The sequence below is a fragment of the Bubalus bubalis genome, chromosome 6 (assembly GCF_019923935.1).
Source record: "Bubalus bubalis isolate 160015118507 breed Murrah chromosome 6, NDDB_SH_1, whole genome shotgun sequence".
NCBI classification, from domain to species: Eukaryota; Metazoa; Chordata; class Mammalia; order Artiodactyla; family Bovidae; genus Bubalus; species Bubalus bubalis.
In genome coordinates, this window is record NC_059162.1 from 109337522 (window position 1) to 109346008 (window position 8487).

The following is an 8487-nucleotide window of genomic DNA, read 5'->3' on the forward strand; positions in this document are numbered from 1 at the left end:
GATTTTATCTAATCCAGAAACACATCTCCCTGTGGACCAGAGTCTGGGAAGCCTGGGAGCAAGTGAGGCTCCTTCAGAGTTATTTTTGAGTCTACTGTCTGTAGCAAAGTCTAGAAGCAGACCAGTATCCCAGATGTTCCTAAAATGGACTGTCCTGGGTTCTTGGCCACCATGTTGGAGGATTTGGCTAGAAAGACCATGAAAACCTTGTTAGGGTACCATGTAATGAGTGCTTACCAAGGGTCATCACTGCACTGAACACTTTGTATGCATTATCTAATTCACGGTAATACCATTTTTAGGAGAAGGCCACAAGTTACCCAAGGTCATACAGCTAGTAAGTGGAGAAGCTAGGGTTCAAAGCCCCAGCCAGACTCCATAAGCCCATGCCCTTTTTTTCTTCTGGGCTGGGTCTTAGTTGTGGTACATGGGATCTAGTTCCCCGACCAGGGATAGAACCTGTGCCCCCTGCAGAGGAAGGTGGATCCTCAACCACTGGACCACCAGGGAAGTCCCCACAGCCCACATTCTTAACCATGATGCTTGGTTCACACTGTGGGATGGTGGGGGAGCAGGCCTGCAGATCCCTCTCTCAGTCTCACAGAGTTTAGGGTAGCTTTTAAACAGAGGGGTCAGAGGGTATCAGGCCATACTTGGTAGCACTCTTCTTGGGGACAGCCTCTGGCCTTGAGGTCCAGATATTCAGGTTGTTGGGGTGAAACAGAGCCCCAGACCTTCCCCAAGGTTAGTGGACAAGCCTGAGATGAGGGGAGCGTTGTGCTTGAAGTGTGTCTGGTCATAAAGTTGTAGAGCACTAGAACTCCCGACCTGCCTCCTCCAGCTGGGTTAAGCTGCTGACGAGGAGGTAAGATCACTTCCGGGGGCCATAAAGAAGGCCGAGCACCGAAGAATTGATGCTTTTGAACTGTGGTGCTGGAGGAGACTTGAGAGACCCATCGACTGCAAGTAGATCAATCAATCCTAAAGGAAATCAGTCCTGAACAGTCATTGGAAGGATTGATGCTTAAGCTGAAGCTCCAATACTTTGGCCTCATGTGAAGAACTGACTCATTGGAAAAGACCCTGATGCTGCAAAAGATTGAAGGCGGGAGAAGGGGATGACAGAGGATAAGATCACTGACTCGTGGACATGAGTTTGAGCAAGCTCCAGGAGTTGGTGATGGACAGGAAAGCCTGGCATGCTGCAGTCCACGGGGTCGCAGAGTTGGACACGATTGAGCAACTGAACTGAACTGATGCTTCCTCTAGGATCCCCTTCTTCTCCAAGCCTCTTTACCTCCCCCTCCAGAGACATATGGTTTGGGGCTCCAGTGCAGGCACCCCATTTTGGTCAACTGCATCCTCAGAACCCAGCATGGGGTTGGGTGCAGTCACACCAGAGTGTGAATGAATGAGAGCACGGCTGATGGAGTGAATGTTGGGGCCCGATGTGGAAAGCGTGTGGTGTCTGGACCTGCCAAGAAAAGTGTGCTGCACCACCCTTTGTTTCTCCAGGGGGGCCCTCGCCCTTCCTCTCCTCCTAGTACCACAGCCTACTTTCCAGCAGCTGTTTGTATGGCGTGAGGTTTTGGATATTTCCTTTCCCAGAATTTAACTTGGGCAGCATTACAGGGTCGGAAAGCTGTGGAAACAAAGTCCCCTTAGTAAGTTCTCCCAATTACAGCTTCACAGTTGTGTGATGTGCATTCAGGGGCTGAGGGAAGGGAAAGGGCTGAGGACTATGAGCTATTCAGAACATCACCTCATTCTCTCCCCAGATGAGCCAACCATACAAGGCCCAGCTACCCAACAGCTGCTCCCCCCACCTCTGAAATTAATTAGCTGTAGATTACATACCCCTTTGCTTTACTGTGGCTGAGGTTGGACCACCCCCTGCCCCATAACCCCCAGGCTAGGCCATTCCCCATTCATGATGTACTGGCACACCCTCCTGACAAGAAGGGGCAGGGTTGCCTGGCTATATGGGAATGGCTGACTAACCAGGTGGGGTTCCCAAAAAGCCTGGATAGCTGGAGAAGTCCATGCTGGTGGCTTTGGGGGCTTGGCGCTGGCTGGGCAGAGCGCTAAGGAAAGGCCTTGTCTGCAGCCTTTGGCCACCAGGGGTCTCCAGATCACCACTAACATCCCAGAGAGTAACCATGGGATCCCTGGTTTTCAGAATTTGCCAGAAGATGCACCTGATGGAGCAAATCTCAGAGGCTGGTCAGAGCCTGAAAGTGCCCCCTTCCTTTAGTCACAACCATTTGAAAACAAAGCTCCCATGGCTGCCCAGGGCGTTGGAAAAAGCACATTGGCAAAGAAGTCTCTGGCTTCCATTCACACCCCATACTCTCATACTCCTGAGTATGAGACATCCAACCTCCTGAGTTGGATGCGCTAGCTCTGAGCCCTTGTCTAACTAACTCCCTCACTTCCTGAGTGGAGACCAGAGTACCAGCCCTCTTCCCCTGATGTAAGAGGGTCCTGTCCCTGCCCCAGCCCCCAACCAGTGACATTTCCAGATTCAGGGTACCCCTTTCTCTGGCAGATTGGCTGCCCCTACATTTGTCCTGGGCATCCAGGTCTGAGAAGGAGGTGGCCACAGAGGCCCAGGAGCAGAAATGGCATTAAGTAAAATTAAAACAGTCTCCTAACAAGTAGTTCATTGTGGCTGCTAGGGGGTGGCGGTGCAGGAAAGGCATCCTCCATTCTCCTGGAGCTTAAGTGCTACCATGTGCTGTTCCCTGGAAGCCAGAGGGCCGGTGGGAGGGAGGGGAGGGTGGCGGCAGGCACAGAGCCTCGCTTTTACCAATCCCCAGCCTTTGATGTAGGGCCAGGTCTGACCCCAGGACGGCCGCTGGCCACTGCCAGGGGAGCTGTGGGATGCAGCACATTCCTGGGGGCAATTTGCGCTTCTGGCAGAAGGAGAGGAAAGTTTCTACTGTGGGGAAGGGGGTGGAGAGAGGGCGCTGCAGCAGAGTTGAGGGAGTGGGTGCTGTAAGGAATAATGGAGGGAGTCAAGGCACACGGCTGCAGCCTCCTGACTCGACCTGGCTCAGTTAGCCTATGAGCTTGAGGCCTTCTCCAGGAAGCCTTCTCTGATGGACCCAAAACAGGTGAGAAGCAGTACCCTCACCCCCCACCACACAGGTATAGCTCTGGGAGATGCTGAGAGAAGCAGCTGCTTGTCCCTCCCAGCTCTGGAGGCCTGGACCATCGGTCATGGGGGCATCTAGGACCGAGCCAGGCTGGAGGAGGGCTAGGAGGATGGCGTGATGAGCATGACAGCATGTGAGTGAGTGCAGACCAGTGTTATTCATAGCAACAGCTAATATTTATTGCAGAGTGACCCTGCCAGTGCTAGTCTAAGCACTTCACATGCATCTCTCGTTGAGCATTCACAATACCCTATCACTATTCCCATTTTGCAGATAAGAAAACTGAGATACACAGCTAACACATAGTAGATTCAGGACTTGAACCAAAACAGCCCAGGATTGGACACCACGCTCTTCTCCAGTATATTCTGGGTTGCATATGTGTGTTTTTGTATTTCCCTGGGTGACTGTTTGCCTGTGTTCCTTGAGGAGTGTGTCTGTTATGTGAATTCTTTCATTTAATGAAAATGTAGCCCCGAGTTGAGGGCTGGAGACACGATGCTGGGAGCTTTTATTCATGGGGAAGCAGCTGAAGGCATGTATGGTGATGGGGAGGACAGGTTGAAAACGTGGAGCCAAGGGTGAGCCCCAGCTCTGCCCCCTCTGGTTCATGAGAGAACCTTATTGGTTATGTGACTCTGGACAAAGAATTGGAACTCTGGTCCTCAGTTTTTTCGTCTGGAAAATGGGGATAATAATGCCTACCTTGCTGACTGTTTTGAGGATAAAACAAAATGAAGTATGTGTATTTCCTGGCCTAGGCTGAGTGTTCCCTAATTGGCAGTTATGATGAACATGATATCTGGGGGAATTATCTTGCAGAATTGCTGTGTGTGGATATATGAGTGTCTGCAGATGGTAATTTTGCAAAATCAAGGCCATGCCTCTATTGTTCACTGCTGTATCCCCAAGTGTCTAGCATCATTTACAGCACAAAGCAGGTACTCAATAAATTTTTATTCACTGTTGACTAAGTGTAAGAATGGAGTAAGGAGGGCCCATAGAGAGAGGGTGGGTGGGCAGTGTGAACTCAGGGCAAAACAAAAATGCAGAGCCCCTGGTTCAGAAAAGATGACCCAAAAGAGCCTTGAACCAAGCCCTTCTGAGCTGCAGGCCCACGAAGCCAGCCCCGGCCTCCCCTTGCCTTTGAGCATCACCAGCCCCCAGCCCTCCCCCAGCCCAGCTGGGAGGGAGTATAGGAGACTCCGCCCAGGCCTGTGCTTCCCAGGCTGCCTGAAGATTGCTCAGTGTGAGCAGGCCAGGAAGGGACTCAGTGACCTGCAGACCTCTCCCCCAGGGAGCCCCTCCTGAACCAGGCCATTCCTGAGAGCAGCCCTCTTGCCCTCCATCTGTCTAGGAACTTACCCCCCACCCCAAACCACCAACCAGGCCTCTGGGTGGTCTGGGCACATGTGGTCACATTTAGATGTTGATTGAAGCAAAATTGTTATAAGATTAGAATATTTAAGGTAACTTCAATTTCCATGGAATTACTGGGATTTTTGAGGATGGGGCTGAGAGGCCCCCGGGGGTGGAAGTGAGGAGAAGGGTGGGGGCCGCAGGAGGGGTCTTCATTACCCTAGTTCTGTAAGAGAGGCCTCTGGTGGCTGGAAAGAAAGAAGGGCTCAAGAGAGGGAAGGGCTTCCCAGGAACTGTAGAACCAAGAGTCCAGTCCCCTAGGGAGTGGGGTGGGCATGAGGGTGTGCAGAATCACCAAGACCCTGGGAGAGTAGGGACAGTTACCAGCACCCACCCCCTCCCCAGACGACTTGCACACCCCAGGCCACGCATCCATGCTAACGTCCCTCTCTCCCCTCAGTTTGCCTGGCAGACGGAAGGGATGGCAAGAGGAAGATTCCATTCAGGCCCTCCCCAGGCTCCAACCTAGAGTGGTTGGAACCCAGAGAGTTTTCTTACTGACTTGTCAAGACAGAAATCTAGAAGGAGTGGGAGAATCACGGTGACAGTAATAACAATTGCTAACATTTGTTAAGTCGTTACTATGTGCCAGGCTTGGGTTAAGCCCTTTATAGTCACTGTTTCCAAGAGGCCCATAAGCATGGTGGGAAAGCGGGGAGACTGGGGAGCCAGCCTGCATGGAGTCACTTCCCAGCTCACCCACTTCCTAGACAGGTGACCATGGGTGAGTCAGTTAACCCCTCTGTGCCTCTGTTTTCCCACCTGCACAGTGGGAACAATACTCTTATCCATCTCAAAGGACTGGTGTGAGGATTCAATGAGTTAATCTGTGAGAAGTGCTTAGAACAGTGCTTGGTATGGAGTAAGAGCCCCGCAAGGGTTAGCTGTTGTCATCAGGGACTATCATTATCCCATTTTTAAAGAGGAGGAGTTTAAGGTTTGAAGAAATGAGGTCACTTGCCCACAGTCACAAAGAGGCAGAACTGTGATCCCAACCCAGGTCTGCGCGACTCCTCAGCCCGTGCTCTAAACGGAGCAGGAGAGGCCATCGTCGGCTCTGCCAGGGCTGTGCTAAGCAGGTTACGGGCCTCGTCGGTTCACTTTAACCAACCATCACATTTCCTAGAACAGTCCTTGAATCCCTTTTTTTTGGCTTCGGATTCTTGTGGCTGAGGAAGTCCAGAGATGGGTAGCAATTTATCCAAGGCCACACAGCAGGCAACCACAGGCAGAGCTGACCCACTGATATCTAGGTACCACCAGAGACAGATCAAGGCTGAGCAGGGGGTGATGGGGAACTGGCTGGGCGTCTGGCCTGGCTCTTTGCCCAGAGGTGAGCCTTGGCAGGAAAGTCTGCGACCTATGGCACACAGATACTCATTTCCTGCCTTGAAGTTTTCTGGGCCAAGAACTGGTAGAACAGCAGATGGCTATGGAGGGTCGTGGCAAGACTGTCTCAGCCTTGCTTTGGGGAGGGGCAGCTGAGGCCCACCTTAAGGGTCCAATGAAGACCAGGGACCACAGGACAACAGGACAGGGCCAGACTTGGCCTCCTAGGGCCGGCTGAAAGGTGCAGGAGCTGGAGCCCTCTCTGCCTGCAGGGCCTTCAGCAGGGGGAGAAGAAGAGAGGCTGGGGATGTATGAGGCACACAGAACCAGGCTGGCGGGGGGCTCAGGAAAGTGTAAGGGGTGAGTCAGAAGAATCAGCAGAGAAGGCGATGGCACCCCACTCCAGTACTCTTGCCTGGAAAATCCCATGGATGGAGGAGCCCTGGTGGGCTGCAGTCCATGGGGTCGCTAAGAGTCGGACACGAGTGAGCGACTTCACTTTCACTTTTCACTTTCATGCATTGGAGAAGGAAATGGCAACCCACTCCAGTGTTCTTGCCTGGAGAATCCCAGGGATGGGAGAGCCTGGTGGGCTGCTGTCTATGGGGTCACACAGAGTCAGACACGACTGAAGCGACTTAGCAGCAGCAGCAGCAGCAGAAGAATCAGAGGTAGGATCACGTGGGGGACTAAGTGTGTATTGCAGCAACTGTGTGCGTGGAGCCCATGGGAACCCCTTCCCCAGCACAAGAGGTACCTCGACTGCTTGCTTCACCAGCACCCCCATCACTGAACTCCCTCCCCCCACCCACCCCAGAACAGCTCACACTCAGAGCTAAAAACTCTACATGGATTAATGGATTTAATCCTTACAACAAGCCTATGAGAGCTTTTCAGATGAGGAAACTGAGGGTTCAGAGGTTAGGCAACTTGCTCAAGACACACATTTGGTGAGTGGTGGCTCTTGGACTTGAACCCAGGCAGTCTGATTCCAGAGTCCCTGCTGCTTAGCTTCCACCCCCTCCCTGACCAGTCAGGTCCATCTGATCCCCATCAAGGGCCTAGTTTTCACACCAGCTTGGGGATGGGCCGCAGCTCTCTGCCCCAGCCAGTCTCCTGTTAGGAATCCTGCCACCCAGGCCCCCTCCCCTTTCCCCGGGCAGTGCCCTAGCCTGGCTCCCCTGCAGTCCTTCTGTGCTGGCTCAGGCCAGGAGGCCAGGCCCAAAGACCCCGTGCAACCCCGCCCCACTCTGAGGGCCAGGATAGGAGTGGGCCCAGACTCTGGAGGTAGGTGAGGGTGAGAGGCCCCGTCTAGAAGTGGCGGGACTGGTGTGTACCTTGGCAGGGGGACAGCAAAGTGGGAGGCCCTTGGAGGGCAGGCGGTGGGAGAAGGAGGGGGCCATGGAGGTGGGCCCAGACCCAGAGACAGACAGCCGTAGGCCCTTCCTGCTTCTCTGCTGGACCTGTGGATGGTCTTTCCTACTTAGACCAGACAGACAGACATACACACCCCCTCACCCCCAACATACCTTCTAAAACTCCTCCCCGCACTCCCTGCCTCTACTTCCTCCCCAATGGCTACTCCTTTGGCCTCTGCCGCCTGACTCTTGTTCCTTCAAACCCAACCACCAGCCCCTGCCAGTCCCAAAGGACTGTGATGTCTGACCCTGGGCCTCCCTGGCCTTCTAGAAACACCCTGCCTTTGCTTTCTGAGTCACTGCTCTCTTGGTTTCTCCCCAGCTCCCAGTCCCATCTTCCAAATCTTCTTTGCAGACCTCTCTTCCCCCTGCATGTCCTCTTAATGTTAATGGTCCTGGCCTGAGCACTTCTTCCCTGAACATCACTCCCATGGCCTCAGTTACCATCTGTATACCACGGGCTCCTAATCTCTAGCTCAGAACTCTGCTGGATACATGGAAGCCCGCACGGGTGTGCAACTAAGTGCATCCAGCCATCTTCCTTCCAAACCACCAGCTCCCCATTGCCCAACCAGAAACCTAGACTCTGTCCTCATTTCTAGGTCTAGGTCCTTTGCCCCCACCTCCAAATCCTGCCTATTCCACCTCCTTGACTCCTCTTGCTGTTTTTTCATTGTTTGTTTTGGGGAGCTGCATGCTGGGCATGTGGGATCTTAGTTCCTGAACAGTAGCCTCCTCCAGCGTCCCTGCCTCCGTTTTTCTCCGCAGAGAAGTCAGGGGACTCTTTCTAAAATGCAACTCTGACCACCTCACTGCACTGCTCCAGAGCCTTCAGTGGCTCCCCATTTCCTTGAAGTGACGTCTAACCAGCTTCTGCATGGCCTACAAGATCCCGCTGCCCGCCTCTGTGTGCACGCAGGCTTACCTCCCTAAACCCAGAATGCGCAGATCACCAGCGCCCTTCCTTCCGCCACCCGCCTAAGTCCTGGCCCTCAGGCTAGGTCACCACTGCCAGGAAGCCTTCATCAACTGCTCACGTATGGCCCACCATCCCTGTGCTGGGCTTCCTAGGTGGCTCCAAACTAAAGAACCCGCCTGCCAATGCAGGAGACACAAGAAACCGCGATTGTATTCTTGCCGTGGACAGAGGAGCCTGGTGGGCT